The sequence below is a fragment of the Eucalyptus grandis genome, chromosome 8 (genome assembly GCF_016545825.1).
Source record: "Eucalyptus grandis isolate ANBG69807.140 chromosome 8, ASM1654582v1, whole genome shotgun sequence".
NCBI classification, from domain to species: Eukaryota; Viridiplantae; Streptophyta; class Magnoliopsida; order Myrtales; family Myrtaceae; genus Eucalyptus; species Eucalyptus grandis.
The window spans coordinates 54,443,614-54,466,634 of NC_052619.1; the positions used below are offsets into that span (position 1 = coordinate 54,443,614).

Here is a 23,021-nt window from a genome sequence, read left to right on the forward strand (position 1 = left end):
TACCATGCATCCATGCACATATCATCATCATATCACATGTTCCATCATCATTACCATGCATCCATGCACATATCATCATCATATCACATGTACCATCATCATTACCATGCATCCATGCACATATCATCATCATATCACATGTACCATCATCATTACCATGCATCCATGCACATATCATCATCATATCACATGTATAATCATCATTACCATGCATCCATGCATTCATCATCATCATATAACATGTACCATCATCATTATCATGCATATAGCACCATGCCATAGGTGCACATACAACCATGATTCATATCATCCATGCTATCAAGCATACATCACCATGAGATCCATTCATGCCTTCATGATTGCATTTTCAATATCAAATAGCATCAATTTATTTTCATAAGCCAATCATGCATCATGCCATATGCATACACCCATGCACATGATTCATTTTCAATTCTTATCGTTCACAAGGATCTCATCAATTTTTCTTTCCAGGGACCAATGTTTGCATTCCACAATTCATTTCTCACATCCAACCAATCATCGCGAGTAATCTCCGGGCATGTATCCAAGATACAACTAGGCATCCGGCATTTACACTCCCTGGCCGGGCATCTCGCATCCCAACTAGCATCACGAGGCATCCCCCTGGGCACAAACCTCCGGGCTTCTGGAATTACGTATCGACATACCACCAGGATCCCCCCTCCTCTGGAATTACGTACCGTATACCACCGGGCATCTCGAAACTCCCGAAGACCCTCCGGAATTACGCCACTAGGCCACCGGGCATCCCGACACTCCCGGGGCATTATCAACCGCCTCCAACAATTTCCTCATTTATCATTTTTCATGTTCACTAATTTATGTCTCAAAATTAGCATGGCATATGATGTAATGGTAAACAAAATCACTTTCATCATTTTTAATTCTTATATGCATCTCCAATCATCATCATACATGCAGCAAGATACAATCACTAAAGACAATACAATCCATGGAATCCATACAACTTAGAATAGTCCATATATCATGCCTTTTTGAAATTTACTAAATTCCAGCTTGCACAATTTTGGAAATCATTTAAATTAAATATCAATATGATCCTCAAAAATCACAAAATTAGAGCACGTACTAGATAAGACAATAAGATAACAATTTCATGAAGAACACATGCCCAAAAGAGTTTCACACAAGAAGATATAGCTCACACAAATACAGCATGCAATTTCGGATAGAAACAGATTGCGCAGTCTTTGAAATAATTCGATTAAAATACCTGAACGACCTCCAAAAATTATGAAATTTTAACAGGTTATAGTTAAGACACTAAATTAGATTTTTCATGAATACTTATAGGCCAGATTAATTTTAGATAATTTCCTATAGTCATTCGAAGCTTCTGGTTCTCACACCGAAACGACCAGTGTAGTCATCTCCGAAATACCGAGTTTTTACCCACTTATTCTTCTTTGCTTCCTCTGAAATTTGGATATGTTTTACTTCAAGAGGTCCCATACAACTTTCATTAAGGAATCTAAGACAAATTTACAAATAACAGTCACCATATGGGTCCATGAAGTCTCGGGTGCCCAGTACCGCGTCTCCAGATTTACCGTCTTCAAGAGAAAGTCGATTCACTAGGCTAAAATTGCTCATTTTACTTCAAATTTGAGTATGTTAGTCTTTAAGATTTTCTCTACAAGTTTAATGAAGAAGTCAAATAGAGATTATTGATAAAAATTGACATGCAACCACAGATCTACCAAAAGGTCAGCAAAAACGTTCCAGATCTAGTGTCTTCGTAGGATGACGGTTTGACCCCTTAAATATCCACCATTTTGCACCAAATTTTAGTATGTTATATTTTAAGATGTTTTCTACAAATTTCATGAAGAAATAAAAGTCAAAATCGAACTCAAAACATGCATGCAAGCTCTCACAAGATTCTGGCTCAGGCGGTTCATACGAAAACAGCAAGCATATTCAAGAACAAGGCACATTTTTGCTTCGGTTTCGCCTACCCTAAAATCTGAGACTCACCACAAACAAATCTTACATGCAAGGCACACATGCAAGAGTGGAAATCAGTCTCAACTTGCCTCTAAGATCAAGCGGACGACAGCAAACAGACGGCACACTGGCGACGAACGGACAGCGTGCGGGCGGCGATGGGCAAGCTCCTTCCTTTCTCTCTTCCTCTCTTCCTCTCTTTCTCTCTTTCTCTCCTCTCTCTCGGCACCTAGACCGACCACTCCCTCTCTCTCTCTCTCTCTCTTTTTGGTTTCTTATATTGCATGCATTCTTATTTTGCATGGGGGACACTTGTCCCTAAGAAGGAGACAAGTGTCTCCTTTGTTGAAGAGACTTGGAGGCCATGCGGCTCCTCCCCCTCTCCATGCATCGACATGGGCCGGGCTTATGGCCCACTTTAGGCCCATCTCACTTGGGCCTAAAGCCCAAACTTAAATGGCCCAAGTTTATTTTTAATAACACATCTTAATCCTCATTTTAAATAAATACCTAAATGCATAATAAAAAGGCCAAAAGACTTTGCAACATAGTTTAATAAAATCCAACTTATAAAATTCATGGCCAAATACATAATTTCCTTATCAAATAAAATCTTTGGTCTCACATGGACATAGGATGCGTTTCCAACAACAATAATTATTGTCGCGACCTAAATTTTCAGGGCAATCCTAAAGTTTAGGTTAATGGATTACTAAGTCTGAAGACTTGGCGCGAACCCTCCCAAGTCCTACCAATCGCGACTTGATAGAAATTAATCTATTTAAACACGCAATTCTATTCAATTTGGAGCCGCCACTAATCAATTAGGGTTGATTAGAAACCCAAATAAAGTATAAGAGAATACTCTATTTTTACGAACCAAATATTCAATAAGTCCGGGGACATGGTTACGCTAAATTAGTCTAACGCCCTTTCGGTACCTTTTATTTTAATTTTTAAAAATATTTTGTAGGCAATGTTGATTAATTAATCTAAGCTACTAACATGCAAATGGTGGTCATGCGGGTGCACAATCAATAAAATAACATTCAAATAAAAATGCTAATAAAAATGCATGTCCTAAACATGATTTCTAAATAATATGACACCTAATTTTCTTTTTCTTTTTCTTTAAAAAATGTTAATTATATGCAATCTTAATTTAACTTAATATGCATGAATTTATTTTAATGACATGCGAGATGCAATTCATATGATATGACTTAAACTTATCACTATATATATGCAAATCTAATTTATATAATCTTAAATATGCATGTGTTACGTGATATGGGATGAATGACATGGTATTCTACATGCATGCTCTTTTATGATTTTTTTTATGATGATTCATTTTTTATGCATATATGCAACCTATGCTAAATAATGATGATATGAGATTAATTATGGATTAACCTATTAACTAACCAAGGAAATGATTTTTATTTTTATTTTTTAATGACATAATGTTTTTTATTGGAAAGAAAGTAACTTAATGGTGCAATGATCATCTTTTAGCATTTTTTTTAATTAAAAAAAATAATTAAACTATAACTCATATGGCATGCATAACATTTTTTGTTCTTCTTTTTGTTTTACTAAATGAAAATCGACTTAATCTAAAAATATCTAGGTGTATTGCTTTAATATGAAATGTGCATGGACCTAAGTACTTAAGTTCTAGATATGACAATATTTTATTAATAAACAAATTCTAATTGAACCTATTATGCAAATTAATTAATATGTACCTAATATTTTTTGATTTTTTTATTGATATTCGAAATTAAATCTAATTAAACTAACTAAAGTGAATGATAATCTAATTTATTTTAGGAATCAATTTAACTTAAGCTATATCTTATCTTAAAAACTATATCATGACATGCCAACATTATTTGAAATTAGTCCTAACAAAAATCACCAATCTAAAAGTATAATCTAAAAATTATAATCCTATAATGCAATTCTAATTTACTAACCCTAAAAATATAGTCCTAATTTACTAAACCTAAATGCTCTAAGGCAATATTTAGATTTTTATGTATTTTTAAGCCGTTCCAATCCTCCATTCGTTGGGTGCTTCGTGGCCCTATTTTATTTTTTAATATTTCCAAACAAGTAATTATTTTAAAAGAATGAAGATAAGAATTAAAATAACCGAAAAAATAATCCGTTGTCTCACGGATTAAATTAACAATTATTTTAACATTATAATGATTTAATAATTGAAATGCTATCCAAATTCCTAAAAATTAAAGTAATTAAAAAAAATAACCCGACGTCTTACGGGTCAAGTTAATAATTACCTTAATTTGGGTTAAAACTCCTAATGTCTACAAGGTCTACAAATATTAACATACAATACTATAATTCAAATAATGAAACTTAAAAATAAGCTAACATAATAAGTAAAAAAATAAAAATAAACTACCTAAGGCCCTGCAACAGAAACAGGGGAGGCAATAGGTGGGTCAAGAGCACGGCAGCAGGCTCGGATCAGGAGCGACGGCGGCAGGAGCTCGAGGCGGTGGCGTCAGGTGTCGCTCGGGAGGGGGCGTAGAAGGCAGAGCAGCGCGAGAGGTCTGGGCACTGTAGAGGCGGGCGTAGGCGGTGCAGATCTGGTTCGAACTGGCGGAGTGGCGTCAGCTGGGCAGGGGACGTGGTGGCGGAGCTCGGGCTGGGCAACGGTGCGAGCTCAGCAGCAAGAGGGCTCGAACGGAGTTGATGGTGCAGTTGCCGGCGCAAGTGCCGAGCGGTGGTTGCTCGGGGCGTCGTGACGCGGTCGCAGATGAGTGGCAACTGGACGGTGGCGACAACGGTGGTGCTGGCGCGGCAGAGTATTCCGGGTGTGGGTCGTGGGTCATCAAGTGGAGCGGCGATGCAACATCTGGAGCTCGGGTCGCAGCTACCACCGGGAGCTCGGGCTCTGCAAATTGGTGACAGCGTCAGGGCGAGCTTCACGAGGAGGATGGCGAAGCGGTGGTAGAGCAAAGAGGGCTGACGTCGCGGTGATCAGCAACTCTGCGATGCGAGAGATCGGGTTGTAGCTGCTGCGGGTTACAACTCTGGCAACGGATTGGCGGGTTGCAGGGAGCGTTGGCGAGGAAGGCGCAGCGAGGCTCGGCGTCGTGGTGGTGCAGGTTGTTGGGGCGAGTGCCACTGCAGTGAAAGGGCGAGCAGCAGCGGCCGGCGGAGGCGGAACCAGCAGAGGTGAGCGGCGCTCGGCGATGGGCAGTAGGCACGGTGGCGGAGCTCGGGCTGGAGGCGGCGGAGGTTGCACGATGGTGGTGTGGTGGCGGACGAGCAGCAACACCGTGCAGAGCAGAAGCGAAATGGGGAACAAGGTGAACAGTAGGGGTCTTGTCAACTTTTTCCTTTTTTTTTTTTTTTTAATTTCTTCTCTCCCTCTCTCCTCACGTCTCTGCTGAACTCTACCCTTTCTCTTTGCCACTGTACTTTTCTCTATTCTCCCCTCCGGTTCCGAAACCTCGCATTCCTTTTTATAGAGGAAAGACTTGAAATTGTTGAAGGTCCGGCGATATTCACTCAACTTCTTCAACAAAGAAATGACTCCAAAAATCAAACGGTTAATTTTTTTAAAATTTTGAGATGAGAATATATTTTCAACAACAAAGATTTTCAAAAACCGAATTTTATTTAATTTATTATTTTTTAAAAAATGTTAGGTGTCAACAATTATCCATTTATATAAATACCATATCATTCTTATTCACTTGGCCATAAATCTTGAAATCATAATTCAATAAACTCCTACTTATAAAACACATGGCCGTGAGTTATTTTTGGGATGCCACATTTCCTACAAGTATTACAAGCCTATTTATAATGGGAAAGAATATATGCAATAACGTTTCATACTCTATATTTCAAATATATAATTTAATGGATTGACCAGGTCAATTAACCCGCGATTAGAATAATTAGAATCAAATCATATCTCATTCTCTAATAGGCTCCTCGAAAGCCAAAACCTGCTATTGTCAAGACATATGGAAAATAGCCTTTCTAGGTTCATTGCATTGCTCATTTTTCAACACTTACATGGCGCTCTTATATTTCAAATAAATAGTTCCCTTATGTTTTCCCCCGGACTCTTTTTTCCACGTTCCCGCTACAAACTCTCCAACAACCCATATGGGTGTCACCTCTTACCGGCAAAAAAAAAAAAAAAAGAGCACATGAACATCAGTTTCCACCGTAATTGGTTATATTATTCTGCGTACTTTTATTAATAATCAAAATATACGAACAAGTGCAATACAAGAGAGAATTATAGTTTGTTGAACAATGAGATATAATTATTTGTCAGACTCCACGTAATTGACTCTATAATATACAAACCATGTTCCCTATTATCACGAACAAAAGGCATATCCCATTAACTAATTATCTTATTTCTTCGATCCTCCTTAGTGCTTTAACTTGTACAATGTAACTCAAAGTTCCCATGAGTACAAACACACCAATAGCATTCTCATTCACTAGTGTGTCACTTCCCCATTTTCCTGGTCAAGAAATGGGTAATCTATGTAACCAACGACGGGATCTTGAGTATAAAATGTCTCTCTGTTGTAACCATTCAATGGTGCATCCACCTTGAATCGGTAGACCAAATCAGGGTTAGAGATGAAGAGCCGACCATACGATATCAAGTCCGCATCTCCTCCAGCCAAAGCCTTCATCCCGAGCTCTCGGGTGAAACCGCCGCTTAACACGAAAGTACCTTGATAAGCTCTCCTCCAAGTTCTTATCAATCGAGCTTCTTCATCCTCTTCTTGTTCACCATAATTTTTCGTGCCATTGGCTGTGAATCGAGGTTGAGTCACATGGAGATACACAAGTTTGGAACCTATCTCATTTTGGAACTTGTTCAATCGCTCAATGACTGCTAGGCCTAGACTGAGTGGATTGGGGTCCATGGCATCATTGTGGTCAATTGCTGGTGAGATTCTAACTCCTGTTCGATCAGTGCCAACTTCTTCTGCCACTACTTTGATGATCTCCATCAAGAATCTGCATCTATTCTCAATTGATCCTCCAAATTCGTCTACTCTATCATTGATTGAGTCCTTTAAGAATTGATCAATGAGATAGCCATGTGCTCCATGCACCTCAACACCATCAAAACCTAAAGCGGAAATTGATTTGATTCTTAATACTTATGTGTAACAAATGAAGTAAATACAAGTAATTTTAGCATCTATCACGACATGATTATAGTTCATGGACTAACCTGCTCGAATGGCATTTGCAGCTGCTCGGCGATATTGCTCGATAACCTGCCATACTTCATGTGTTTGGAGAGCTCTGGGTTTGTGAGGAACATCAAGAGTCCCGTTGGGCATGATGATTTTCCATTTATCGGAGATGGATTGATTTGTCGACGAAATCGGAGCGCCTCCATCAGGTTGATAAACTAATACGATCACCATTAAATAATACCAATTGTTGTTAGAAACAAGTATAGAAGGTGAAATTTAATAAGTTAACATTGCCAAAGTAGGAAAAAGGTATAACAGCAAAAACAGATTGTCAAATTCAAATAGTGCAGGTCGTGATTATGTGATATATGGGGGAGCTACAGAAATATTTGGTGGCGTCGGTTTGAGAAAATGAATTTAGTACCACGGTTGGAGGCACGACCAACGTGCCAAAGTTGACAGAAGATGATGCCGCCCTTGGAATGAACAGCATCCACCACCTTCTTCCATGCTTCGACTTGCTCTTCAGTGTAAATCCCAGGAGTACCTGGATACCTGGTTTAACAACATTATATTTCTGAAAGTTAAAGATCCTCCTATGATCCAAAGCGAAGTTCATATTACTTGTTGTCAAACAATGAATAGGGTATAAATAGCTTGCGGTGCTCAGGTGTACATCGGTATGTAGAAAATTTCAGTTCCTTTCTGCATGATATATACAAGACAGCTTGATCTCAGGACGAAAGGACGTACCCAGCGGCCGTGTCAGAGATGAGGGTGCCTTCGGTGATGAGAAAACCACCCTTGGTCGTTCTTTGCGCATAGTACTCTGCATGCACCGGCAATGGAATCCCATTGATCGCTCTGCGTCTCGTCATAGGCGCTAGCACTACCCTGTGAGAGATCGAACTTGCCCATCTGGCATGGAGTGAATAGGTTCGCGGCCATTTCGTGCGTAGCTTGTATTCTGTCAAGAACGAACAACAAGGATTGATACTAAGAATATGATGGTGAAGATTTGAAGACGGTGCGATGTGAGGTTGATCAATATTGCTCATCGGTTTTTATAGTTTGGTGTTGCCATTTGAACATTGCAGCAAGAACTGGGAAGCTTCGCCGTAATTCAGTTTGAACATGGCTAGGTTTAATTTTGTTATTACTAAGTCGTCGCATGTTGGGAAGGTCGAATTGCAATTTGCTTTCTTTAACCTCACTTTTCTCCTTGCCCTGCCATGTGCTGTTTTTACTATACACGAGAAGAACAAAAAAGTCGGGCGGCATTTAGATTTCAATTCGACCACTCATGTAGGAAATCTCAAGGGGGAGAAAAAGAATAGTCTTGACATGCCACTTTGCCTTCACTTAAGTCGGGCCTCCTGGAGTCATGAGCACCGCAAAAGTAGCAAGGAGAGGTCCGGAGAGAGTTGCAATAAACCCGTGCCTTCATCTATTGCAACCTTATTTTATGGATTATATGGCAAGGATAGTGAATGATGGTTGGGGCTTGCCCCTGGTCCATGCCCAATTCTCCCACCCTTTCAACATTTTGTGTCATTCTCCATCAAGATGATGGAGCGCTAAAAATTAAATAGTAGCAGTAGTAGTAGGAGCAGTAGCAGTAGGTAGCAGTAGATGTAGGTAGCAGCAGTAGTAGTATGGACAATTGAATAGGGAGAGAGAGAAAGCAAGTGATGGTATTCCTAAGAGAGATTGAACTTGCCCATTGACATGGAATGATGAGGTTCAAAGCCATTCAACGTAGCTTATATCCAACAAAGAATAAATTTCCACTCACATTACAAACTCTCAAACAACACCGCTCACGTGCCAGCTTCTCTAGTGGCCAATAAGAAATAAATAAACATCAGTAGTAGTAGTAGTAGCAGCAGCAGCAGTAGCAGCAGTAGTAGGAGTAGCAGTAGTAGCAGTAGTAATAGTAGTTGTAGCAGTAGTAACAGTAGGAGGAGTAGGAGTAGCAGTAGTAGTAGTAGGTAGCAGTAGCAGTAGGTAGCAGTAACAGTAGCAATAGCAGTAGTATGGACAATTGAATAGGGAGAGAGAGAAAGCAAGTGATGATACTCCTGAGAGAGATTGAACTTGCCAATTGACATAGAATAATGAGGTTCAAAGCCATTGAGTGTAGCTTATATCCAACTAAGAATGAAGAAACCAAGAAGATTATAGAGCATAACATCAAAAACTGAAGATGGCAGGCGAAGTTGGTAAAAGAGAAGGTCACATCTGGCATAATTCCTTCTGAACAGACCAAGACGTCAATTCCATTTAGTACATTTCTCATGTGCCATCTATATGTAATTTACCATACTTAATTCAAGAAACGACTAGATTGTGATTTTTTCACAAAATCTATTTGAGCTTGAAGCAAAGGGCCAAGCCGAACGGACAAGGGGGAGAGAAAATCTCTGTAAAAGCACAATTAATGTGGCACAAAGGGAGAGAAATTCTAGAATATCGATCAAAATTACAAACAAATTTTTGGATATACTAAAACCAAGAGATTGACAACTTTTATAACGTAAGGCTCTTTTCATTCATCATTGTGATTTGACTTTTAATATTCTCATTGGGTCTTATTTTAGATTCCTCGCCTACCATTAACCGTATAAAAAAGAAACTGGACTATAACATTGGAGATTGAAGGAAAAAAGCCCGGAAAAAAAGACATATGGAAAACAAAATTGGTCTGCTAAGAAACTTATGAAATCACTCTTTTAAAGCTATAATGCTCTCAAAGTACAATTTAACCTCTCAAACTCTTTGAACATAAACACAAGGAAAATATAATAACTTTACTAAGAAAAGGAGTATGCTTGTACAAGAATAACGAACCAATATGTCTTGTATATAGACAAAATCACTCGATTGACATTGTTTAACTTCCGACATACATTTTTGTCTGAAATGTTAATATTAATTAAAATAAAATTCAAAATTGCTTAACCACAACTTGTCAAGCCCAATTAAGATTAAATATAATTAGGCGTATTCAATGGAAAATGTCCGCTTGAGTGCCCATGCCTTTAAAAAACAAAAACATGGTTGCTTTCATATTCGAACAAAATAGTTTCCTTCTTTTTTCCTATGTGGGACTCTTTTTTATTTCCATAGTCACATTACAAACTCTCGAAAAACACCGCTCACGTGCCAGCTTCTCTAGCGACCAATAAGAAATAAATTTCCACACTCATATTACAAACTCTCGAACAACACCGCTCACGTGCCAATGGAAAATGTCCGCTTGAGTGCCCATGCCTTTAAAAAACAAAAACATGGTTGCTTTCATATTCGAACAAAATAGTTTCCTTCTTTTTTTCCTATGTGGGACTCTTTTTTATTTCCACAATCACATTACAAACTCTCGGAAAACACCGCTCACGTGCCAGCTTCTCTAGCGACCAATAAGAAATAAATTTCCACACTCATATTACAAACTCTCGAACAACACTGCTCACGTGCCAACTTCTCTAGTGGCCAATAAGAAATAAATAAACATCAGTCGTATAGTAGTAGTAGTAGCAGTAGCAGTAGCAGTAGCAGTAGGAGTAGCAGTAGTAGAAGTAGCAGTAGCAGCAGTAGCTGTAGCAGTAGCAGCAGTAGGAGGAGTAGGAGTAGCAGTAGTAGTAGTAGCTGTAGTAGTAGGAGCAGTAGTAGTAGGTAGCAATAGCAGTAGGTAGCAGTAACAATAGCAGTAGCAGTAGTATGGACAATTGAATAGGGAGAGAAAGAAAGCAAGTGATGATACTCCCGAGGGAGATTGAACTTGCCCATTGACATGGAATGATGAGGTTCAAAGCCATTGAGCGTAGCTTATATCCAACTAAGAATGAACAAACCAAGAAGATGATAAAGCATAACATCGAGAATTGAAGATGGCAGGCGAAGTTGGTAAAAGAGAAGGTCACATCTGGCATAATTCCTTCTGAATAGACCAAGACGTCATTGCCATTTAGTATATTTCTTATGCGCCATCTATTTGTAATCTACCATACTTAATTCAAGAAACGACTAGATTGGGATTTTTTCACAAAAGCTATTTGAGCTTGAGGCAAAGGGCCAAGCCGAATGAGCAAGGGGGAGAGGAAATCTCCGTAAAAGCACAATTAATGTGGCACAAAGGGAGAGAAATTGTAGAATATCGATCAAAATTACAAACAAATTTTTGGATATACTAAAACCAAGAGATTGACAACTTTTATAACGTAAGGCTCTTTTCATTAATCATTGTGATTTGACTTTTAATATTCTCATTGGGTCTTATTTTAGATTCCTCGCCTACCATTAACCATATAAAAAAGAAATTGGACTATAACATTGGAGATTGAAGGGAGAAAGCCCGGAAAAAAAAGACATATAGAAAACAAAATTGGTCTGCTAAGAAACTTATGAAATCACTCTTTTAAAGCTATAATGCTCTCAAAGTACAATTTAAAATCTCAAACTCTTTGAACATAAACACAAGGAAAATAGAATAACTTTACTAAGAAAAGGAGTATGCTTGTACAAGAATAACGAACCAATATGTCTTGTGTATAGACAAAATCACTCGATTGACATTGTTTAACTTCCAACATATTAGAAAGGATTTGTAAATCCAAGCTTCTGTGAGATGTGGTTGAGGTTTATAAGATGTGATATCTATAATCTGTGGAGCATCGGTGATGTTACCATTGTTATTGACAAAAGCCCATGGATGTCTAAAGAATAGAATAGTGTGGACTTTAGGGTTTGGTTGGATGGTTCTCAATTCTTGTTGTAAGAGCTGCTTCCAATGATTAGGAGGATAAAACCAATTAAGGAAGTTTAAGAGGTTTTTGTCATTTTCCCTTTCAATGTTTAAACCAAGTCCAAATATCCTGGTGAGGTTGGCAATGAATCTTTTGGTTGGAATCTTAATAGTTATTAAGTACTTATTGGTTAAATATCATAATAACTATCGCAACTGATCAAGGAAGTCTTCATCCTTCCAAATTAAAGGATGTATAAACGGATAGTTTGAGTTTAACCCAAAAGGATAAAGAATTGAACCTCCATGGAATCTGAATAGATTTGTGTGGCATTGTCACATGAGGTTTTCCATGTTTTCAGTTAGGCTATCATTCTAGACTTGTTCGTCCATCTCCTGGGGGTATCGCCAGCTTGGTCAATCTCGTATTCTGCTAGTACTTTTGGTTTTGATAAGAAGTCAGCAAGCATGTTATTCTTCCTAACAATGTGTTTGGTTTCAAAAGAGTATTTTGAAAACCATTCGGCCCATTGAAGCAGTTGAGAATTTAAGATATGCTTTTGTTTAAACTTTGTCATCTAAGTAAAAAATGCAATGTCTAATTCTACTAGGAAGTGATGGTCGATAAGATGAAATTCGAACTTTTTTATGCCATTTTTTATCGCCAAAATTTCTTTGAAAGTTGAGTGATAATGCATTTCAGCCTGGGAAAATTTCCACTTTTGTAGGCACACAAATGTCTCTTACCATCAATTTTTTCGAATAGAATGGCTGCCCAGTATTCATCACTAGCATCAATCTGGAGAATTCTCTTTCCTGTTGAAGAGATTTGCAATGGGGAAAGAGTCTACATAATCTCCTTAAGTTCAGTGATTACTTTAGTATGAGGTTTTCCCCAAGGTGGAGGATTCTTCTTCAGCATTGATTGCAATGGAATAGCAGTTTGGCAATATTTGGAACAAAGTCTCTAAGATAATTAATTATCCCAAGAAATTGCTGAACTTGTTTTGTCATAAAGTTCTCTTTAAGAAATTTTAACAATTCTTGAGCAATGTGTGGCCTTAGATAGTACGTTCATTTGTTAAGGTGCATGCCAAGAAATTTGATTTATGTTGGGGAAATATTCATCTTTCTTTGAGAAAGCATAATCTCATGTATTTTTACGATTTCTGCAAACTGCCCAAGAAGTTGGCAGTGAGATTCCTCATCAGGGCTGTAGAGCATAATACCATCAATATATACTACTGCGCTTGACAAGATGGGTTGAAAAACTCGACACATGGCTTTCTTAAATAGGGATGGTGCCACATTTAAGCCAAAAGAAAGACTTTCCATTGAAAATGTTGGTTCGAGATGCAGAACCCCGTTTTGCGTCTGTCTTCAGTGGATGCCCAATTGCCAAAATCCAACTTTGAGATCAAATTTGGAGTAGATGTGGGCTTTGGATAATCTGGTAAAAATGGAATTTCTTGAAGGTAAAGGGAATTTGTCATCTTGAAAGAAGAGATTAAGAGGTTGGTAGTTTATTACAAGTCATACTTTTCCTTTATTTTGCTCAGAACGCTTATTGACATAAAAGGCTTCATAAGCCCATTGAGAATTGGAGATTTCAATAAGGCCTTGTCGTAACAATTCTGAGCATTCTTTTTTAGCAGCAACCAGATGTTCTGGATTCATTCCCATATGACTCGCATTGGTTGGATTAATGTCTTTATTCTTTTTAAGGGAAGACAAATAAAGAATTCTAGATTTTTCCATAAATGATGAGAACATTTTTAGGAAAATTCAGAATGGGATTATGAACAATATTTTAACAGCTTCTGTATTATCGGATCTAACAGATTCATTTGGATGGAAAAAGGTCTTTGGCTATTGACAAATCCAGAGAATTGGTTCTTATACTTAAGACATTTTCCAGGAATGATATGAAGCTAAGAAATCTGAGTTATAATGTCCCAACCAATGATTAAATCTTTTATTGGGAAGACTAGATCCGAAGATTTTTGTAGTTATGGAACACTGGGAAAAAAAATTGAACAATTACTAGAGTAGTTCTTACATATGTAGAAAAAGTATCTCCTGATGTAGAATTAAAATATCAAACACATGAAGTCCAATATTCTTCAGGAAGTACTTTAGTGTCTAAGATTAAACAACTTGCATTAGTGTCTATGAGAGAATGACTGTGATAGACTTGGCAAACTTTGAAGTGAATTTTCACAGGAAAATGAAGACAATGGATTTGGTTTGAAAATATGTTAGGGTTTTGTTCTGATGAAGTGAGGATATGTGAAAAAGGTCTTCGGAATCTAAATCAGTTTCACTGGGAGTCTGGTAACAAGGAATGACACCAAGAGTTTGTTCAGATAGTTCTTCATCCGCAAAGAATAGAGATTCGACATCGTCATTTTCAAGTGAAATACCTATCTTATTCTCTATGTGATGTATCAAATGATTCTGACATTTTCTTCTCTGGGGGCAATTTTTGGGAAAATGGCCCTTTTGATTGCAGATGAAGCATTGAGTTGATTTCTTGTGGCCTGAACGATCCTTCCTTTTGCGTAAGAATCGCCATTTCTTCTTTTCCGGAAGTGCTTAGAGCCATGTTTGGATTTCTTTATCTAGAATTTTTTAAAGTGTTTCTTTCTGGAAGACTTTCCACAAGAGCCATCACAGTCTCTTTTGAAGCATTTGATCTTCAAATCCTAGCGAGAGCAGGCTTTATCTAGTTCTTTGCTGTCTGTGAGACAAGTTTTGACCATTTGGCGCTTCAAACACAAATCTTCTAGGCATAGATGGATCTCTTGTTGTATTTCTTCCAAAGAAATATCCGTAATTCTTCTTTGTCTGCTAAGAAAAGATTTCTCAACCTACTAGGATAACTCTTTAGGGATGGAAGTCAGGAAAATTTGCTTTAGATTTGGATCAGCTTTAATACCATATAAAAGTTTGAGCATTTATCGATAATGTTTATCGAGATGCTTTTTCTGAGAGAGCAACATTTTCTTTTAAAGAATTCTCTCCTTGTGAGCTCATGAAGGTTAGGAGGTTTTCCAATAAAAAAATTATATAAGATGGCATGGCTGAAATCTGATGAAAGTAAAAATTGAACTTGCTTTTGTTCTGTCATCGATTGTCACCAATGTTTGAGACTTCCTGTAAACCTTGTGACAAAACCAAAAATGACATCATATTTATCCTGATTGGTAAGAGATTGGGCATTTAACCAAGTATAAAATTTCTCAAATCTTTCTGGCCATTTGGAATAGGTGTCGCAACCAATTTTTTTGGTGTGAACCACCTAAGGTTTGGCTAATGGATTGTTAAGCCTAGACTTAACTCGGGCTCTCCTAAGCCCATACCAATTCGCGACTTAAGTTCAAATTTCTTAACATGCAAATAGATTTTATTTAGGAGTCGCCACTAAACAGTTACAGTAGATCTATTAGACACCTAAGTAAAATAATGGGAAGATTATTTTATTCTTACGAACCGAGAGTTTGGGTACGAGGACTTGATTACACTAGACTTCTCTAATGCCTTTTCGGTACCATTTCTTTTATTTAAAAAAAAAAAAATGTTTTACAAGCAGCTTGAATTAATTTTAATTCACTTCCCTAACATGTTAGGTGATCATGCGGGTGTGCAAACCATCAATTTAACACCCAAATAAAACAATGAATAAATTGCAAGATTTACCTCATGGCATCGAAAGCATCTGCAATATTAGATTAGAATTTACATCAACAGTCCTAGATATGATTTCTAATTAACACGCCATCACTCTATTTTTGTTTTCACTTTTTTAACGAGAATATAATCCATATGTAATGCAATGCTTCTAATCTAATATGAAATGATATGGCATGGCAACATGACTTAGCTATATGACCTAAGCGATATGACATAAATAAGCATGTAGTCTATCCTGAAGCATGAGATGGATTTAATCTAAAAAATATTTTTTTGTAGTTTCCATGAGATTCGAAATTAAAGAAATGCAACACTTAAATATGCAATCTAAATTAATCGAATGGCCTAATTTCAATGACGGGCAATTTCTAATTAAATAAACCTAACAAAAATCACTAAATGACATGCATTGTATGAACCTAATTCTATATGATATGCACATGATTTTTATTTTCCTAATAAGCATGCAATATATCATAATATGCAATGACGTGCAAAGAATGCCTGAATTCTAATTTTTATATGAAATTTGAAATTAAAATTGCCAAATAAATAAACGTGTAATTCAAATTTAAAACTAACATCCTAAATGAATGCATTTTTTCGAATTTTTATTTTTGGATTTTTATTTTTAAAAATTCGAAATAAAATCTCTATCCTAAATATGCAAGATAACCCTAAAACAAGAAATATTCTAAAATGCATCTAATCTAACTCAAATATATTTTTTTGGTTTTTCCTTTACAGAAGCAATCAAATAAAGGCATTAAGAATAGCACAGCAACAAATCAAGCAATATATCATCCATGTCCATTTAATTTTGGGAATAAATTATCGAATCGTATCTCGCGCATGAGATCGAATTGACCAATTTTTAAATAAAATCACAAATCGTATCTCGAGTGTGAGATCGGATTGGTGATTTTTCCGTGCGATTGCGAGTCATATTTCAAGCGTGAAATCGGACTGTCAATCATATGCACGTTGTGAAATTAGGAAAATTTCCCAATTCATGAGGGATCAAGAGATCTCTTGGATACGACAATACCGATCAAACATTCAAAGGAAGATTGCTATATCACGAATTAGGTAGACATATATGAAAATCAAATTAATTGAGAGTCTTACCTAATTCACGATATCACGCGGGTGAAGTTTCCAAATTCGGACGGATGATGGGTCATGAGAATCACGGTGAGGAAGATCGACGATCCGTAGCATGCACGATCGCTCGGTAATCGTCGGACGCATTCCACAAGACGGAGTACTTTGGAATTCTATCTGAGAACTTCAGCTTCTTTTCACTTTGCTATCAAGCTTCGCCTTTTAAAAAAAGCTTGAGCAAAACAGGACAAATTTCACCGCTTCTTTTGCATTGGAAACGCCCTCTTGTGCCCATTGAAGAATCTGGTGTCAGTTGAGTTGTTCAGAGAATCATCGAAGCAGTTGCCGCGGGTTCAAGACTTGCTAATAGATTACATGATTAATTGCCTCTAGATAGACGTTGGGGCGGCCATGGGAGATGACCGATGCTCACGGAGACGCCTGCAAACACAAATACGGTGAATTCAAGGAACGGCGACGCTTGGTTTGTGGTAAAACTCGCCGGCTGCCGGGCGGTGACTGGATTCAGTCAAGGAAGACCTGCAATAATAAAAATTCAAACGAGAGTAAAATAACTAGATCGGTGGAGGTCTCGGGCACGTCAAGGACGCCTGGAAAATTTTCTCTCATTCCATGTTGATCTCCAAGCATCGCCAAGTGGAGCTTTGTTAAAGCCGCCAAATTCTAAACGTCGTGAGTTTTTTACCATCGTCATCGGATGCTCCATGGCGTGTGATCATCATCGAAGGTCGCACCTCGGCTGGATAGCAAATCGTCATGGGTTCTCGGTGGTGAAGGCTTCTCGACAAGGAAGCGTTGATTATTATTTTCTGAAATTTGTACGGCGCCACGGACCAAACTCTTCACGTTATCCTTGCCCAAAAATATCCCTTTGCTTGCATGAAATAAACTCACAAAAATCTCACTAAAATCTCACTTCTGGACAACACCCAGAAGAAGACAAATCCACCACTTGGGCTTATTTCACCAAAATCTTGCTACTTGTTTTGCCTATGGACTTCGGGGCAACGAGAGATGCAGCTCGGACTTCAGGCTCGCGAGCGGTGGCCACAAAAATCTGGCGTGACTTTCACGTATGTGGAGAGATATTGACCTTGTTGAACATCGGCGAATCCATCGGGCATAGATGGAACTCCACAGGAGTCTCGCTGGCTCTAAAATATGATGAAAGTGACTCAGACGATCCTGAGTTGTGTTGGTGAGGAGCTTGCCGAGACCGCTGGACACTCCTGGGAGCTTGACCTGAGGTGCATTGCTGGTGGTAGGACTCTTGATGGATCAGCAATAGCGACATGAGGGTAGGCGTAGTGGTGAGGCTACGTGAGGATTGCAGAGATAACAAGGTCACAGCCGCGAAAGGGACTTGGCCGTGACTTCTCTTCTTTCTCTTTTTTCTCAGTGTGTGCGAAGCCCCCCTACATACGGCCATGTGTATTGATATGTGTGGCTTCCTTTGAAACCCTACGTGAAAAACCTTTTTATAGGCTGAGGATTAGGGTTTTAATTTCCTTTTCAAATCAACATCCGCGAAAATTTCTTTTTCGCATGTAATATCACTTTTTTTTATTTTCCACATCTCATGATTTTATCGCCTAAAGATAAGATTGCAACCCGATTTTCTTAAATTCCAAAAATCCACCGTAATATCATTTCAAATCTCAAGTTAGGTAATTTTTGTCATTAAAAGAAAATTGGCTTGGGCCAATTTACTTGCTTCATGGGCTTAGTCTAATCTGCCAAATTAAAGCTTAGAACCACTAATTCAAATTCATCCACCACCGATCCAATAAAATGCAAAAATGTAAATTAAAAATAAATGCACCTAAATCTATATGCAATTAATATTTTTTTCAAGGATAAAATTGACTCATAATTTTCTATGCAATAAATAAATGATCGAATCGCCAAAATTTAGGTGTCAACAATAGGAAATATCGTTAATAGTGAAAAACTATTTGGAGGAAGTGGTCATATTCAGAGAAGGATTGTTTGCTTGAACCACATCTGGTTCAGAAGGGTTGGATTCCATATCCTGATCTGGAGGGTCAGCCTTGAATATTGATGACGTTGCCGGCATAATAAGAAATGAGTCAAGGTCAAGGATTGAGAAGGATGAAGAGGTTGAAGGAGATAGCGAATTTGACTCAATGTCAGAATTTGTTCGAAAAAAACCGATTCTGCTAGAATTTGGTCTTTTGAAGGTGACAGGATTCTTCCCGATTGCTAAGATCGTTCAAAAATGATTCTAACGGATTTGATAGCATCATTTGGCTTGGCTTTTCCTTTATAACAAGCGGGGATTCTTCAAGCATCTTCTATTTTCCCTTTTCTTTCCTTATTCGATCCAGTTCTTTGAGGCGATTTTGCATATCTACCACATCTGTCTTATCTTGTCTAATAGGAACGTCTGTGAGGGCAGCAAAGATTGAAGTATTCTAAGGTTGTGGAAGCGAATGCTCTATCCGCACCATAGTTGAAAATGGGTTGAAAGGATTTGACCTTCCTTTTTCAAGGAGTTGGATCTGTCTTTCGAGCTTTTCTATTTCCGCCTTGGGACTTTCAATATGATGATATCTCAAATGTTGTCCAGATTCCAAGGCATGAAGCCTCTTTTGGAAGTCCGAAAGCATTTTCTTGGTGGTTTCATCATATCTTCGAAGATCTTGTTGTACGTTCATAATTTTGGAGTCAATTGCTTTGAATGCATTGTTGTGTGCTAAAAGAGTCACCAATTGCTAATTCAGGACAGCTTCAGCAACAGGAGTTCTTTTCTGTCTTCCATGTTCATTCACATTAGTGGGGGCAAGTATTTTAAGAACATGCCGATATCTACCTTGTGGATCAATGAATTCTTCTGGAGCAGGGAATGAAAGTTGCGAGTTTTCACATATAAGAGGAGGAATCTCTGCCTCTCGAAACATAGCAATGGAAGAGCTAGGCGGTGTTGCTTGTGGAATTTCGAGTGAGTAGGAATGCTTTTTTGCCCACTTTAAGATTGGCTTATAAAACAGGGAAATGGATGATTTCTTTTGAGGAGGAGGTGATGGTGGTGACAGTGGTGGATCCGGTGAAATGAAGGGTGGAGCAGTGAACTCTAGTGGTGGAGTTGAAGCATAAGAAACCATAAATTGAAATTTATCACACTCACTAAGAGTGTCAATGGAGAAGTCTCCGTTTAAGTACCTTTGATACATGATATCTTTTGACTTTCTATGCTTCCGTCGGGGTTTTGCATATGGGTCTACTTCGTCAGGAGAATTTGTACAATAGGAATATTGACATAAAGGATCCCAGAAGTAGTGACCATATTTGTGTTTGTAGTAATGGACAGGGTCTCCATTACTCTGGAAATATTGAACAAGCTTTTTGGGGTCTGGCTCAAAGATTGACTCAGGAACGCATGGTTCAATTATGAAGAGGGTTTGGAAGATAGAAGGACTTTCTTCCATTTCCTTTCCAAACTTGATGGAAATAGTGCCATCTTTTTTTCTGCCAAATTCGGAATCTAAAGAATGGAAAGGCTTGTTGTTCTGATTTAGCTTTTCACTTGAAAATGACGATGTTGAATCTCTATTCTCTGTAGATGAAGAACCACCTGAACAAACTCTTTCACATATCCCTCACTTCATTAGAACAAAACCCTGACATATTTTCAAGCCAAATCCAATGTCCCCATTTTCCTATGAAAATCTTCACTTCAAAGTTTGTCAAATCTATCACTGTTATTGCTCTCATAGACACTGGTGCAAGTTGTTCAATCTTAGATACTAAAGTACTTCTTGAATGGAAAAAAGCCTTTCTGGGTTCATCACATTGCTCATTTTTCAACACTTACATGGCACTCTTATATTTCAAATAAGTAGTCCCCTTGTTTTCCCCCGGACTCTATTTTCCTCGTTCCCGCTACTAACTCTCCAACAACCCATACGGGTGTCACCTCTTACCGGCAAAAAAAAAAAAAAAAAAAAAAAAAAAGCACATGAACATTGGTTTTCACCATAATTGATTATATTATTTTACGTATTTTTATTAATAATCAGAATATACGAACAAGTGCAATACAAGAGAGAATTATAGTTTGTTGAACAAGGAGGTATAATTATTCATCAGACTCTACGTAATTGACTCTATGATGTACAAACCATGTTCCCTAATATCACGGACATAAGGTATATCCAATGGACTAGCTATCTTATTTCTTCAATCCTCCTTAGCTTTAACTTGTACAATGTAACCCAAAGTTCCCATGAGTACAAACACACCGATAGCATTCTCATTTACTAGTGTGTCACTTCCCCATTTTCCTGGTCAAGAAATGGATAATCTATGTGACCAACAACTGGGTCTTGAGTATAAAATGTCTCTCTGTTGTAACCATTCAATGGTGCATCCACCTTGAATCGGTAGACCAAATCAGGGTTAGAGATGAAGAGCCGACCATACGATATCAAGTCCGTGTCACCTCCAGCCAAAGCCTTCATCCCGAGCTCTCGGGTGAAACCGCCGGTTAACATGAAAGTACCTTGATAAGCTCTCCTCCAAGTTCTCGTCAATCGAGCTTCTTCATCCTCCTCTTGTTCGCCATAATTTTTCATGCCATTGGCTGTGAACTGAGGTTGAGGCACGTGGGGATATGCGAGTTTGTAACCTATCTCATTTTGGAACTTGTTCAATCCCTCGATGACTGCTAGGCCTAGACTGAGTGGATCGGGGTCCATGGCATCATTGTGGTCAACTACTGGTGAGATTTTAACTCCCATTCGATCAATGCCAACTTCTTCTGCCACCACTTTGATGATCTCCATCAAAAATCTGCATCCATTCTCAGTTGATCCTCTAAATTCATCTACTCTATCATTGATTGAATGCTTTAAGAATTGATCAATGAGATAGTCATGTGCTCCATGCACCTCAACACCATCAAAACCTAAAGTTGAAATCGATTTGATTATTAATACTTATGTGCAACAAACGAAGAAAATAAAACTAATTTAAGCATCCATCACGATATGACTATAGTTCATGGACTAACCTGCTCGAATGGCATTTGCAGCTGCTTGGCGATATTGCTCGATAACTTGCCATACTTCATGTTTGGAGAGCTCTTGGTTTGTGAGGAACATCAAGAGTCCCGTCGGGCATGATGATTTTCCATTTATCGGAGATAAATTGATTTGTTGACGAAATCGGAGCGCCTCCATCCGGTTGATAAACTAATACGATCACCATTAAATAATACAATTTGTTGTTAGAAACAAGTATAGAAGGTGAAATTTAATAAGTTAACATTGCCAAAGTAGGAAAAAAGTATAACAGCAAAAACAAATTGTCAAAGTCAAACAGTGCAGGTCGTGATTATGTGATATATGGGGGAGCTACAGAGATATTTTGTGGCGTCGGTTTGAGAAAATGAATTTAGTACCACGGTTGGAGGCACGACCAACGTGCCAAAGTTGACAGGAGATGATGCCACCCTTGGAATGAACAGCATCCACCACCTTCTTCCATGCTTTGACTTGCTCTTCAGTGTAAATCCCAGGAGTACCTGGAAACCTGGTTTAACAACATTTTATTTCTCAAACTTAAAGATCCTCCTATGATCCAAAGCGAAGTTCATATTACTTGCTGTCAAGCAATGAATAGGGTATAAATAGCTTGCGGTGCTCAGGTGTACATCAGTATGTAGACAATTTCTGTTCCTTTCTGCGTGATATAAGAAGACAGCTTGATCTCAGGACAAAAGGACGAACCCAGCGGCCGTGTCAGAGATGAGGGTGCCTTCCACCCTTGGTCGTTCTTTGCGCATAGTACTCTGCATGCACCGGCAATGGAGTCCCATCGATCGCTCTGCATCTCGTCAAAGGCGCTAGCACTACTCTATGAGAGAGATCGAACTTGCCCATCCGGCATGGAGTAAAGAGGTTCCCGGCCATTTCGTGTGTAGCTTGTATTCTGTCAAGAACGAACAGCAAGGATTGATACTAAGAATATGATTGTGAAGATTTGAAGACGGTGCGATGTGAAGTTGGTCGATATTGCTCATCGGTTTTTATAGTTTGGTGTTGCCATTTGAACATAGCAGCAAGAACCGGGAAGATTCACCGTAATTCAGTTTGAACATGGCGAGGTTTGATTTTGATATGACTAAGTCGTCGCATGTTGGGAAGGTCGAATTGCAATTTACTTTCTTTAACCTCACTTTTCTCCTTGCAAAATTGTTT

At 38.3% G+C, this 23,021-nt stretch overlaps 2 pseudogenes; both read right to left on the bottom strand.

Annotated features, from left to right (window-relative positions):
- Positions 1–6,408: 6,408 nt before the first annotated feature.
- On the bottom strand, positions 6,409–8,333 carry LOC104438139 (annotated as a pseudogene).
- A 12,600-nt stretch (positions 8,334–20,933) lies between these two features.
- On the bottom strand, positions 20,934–22,703 carry LOC104440231 (annotated as a pseudogene).
- Between the last annotated feature and the right edge of the window lie 318 nt (positions 22,704–23,021).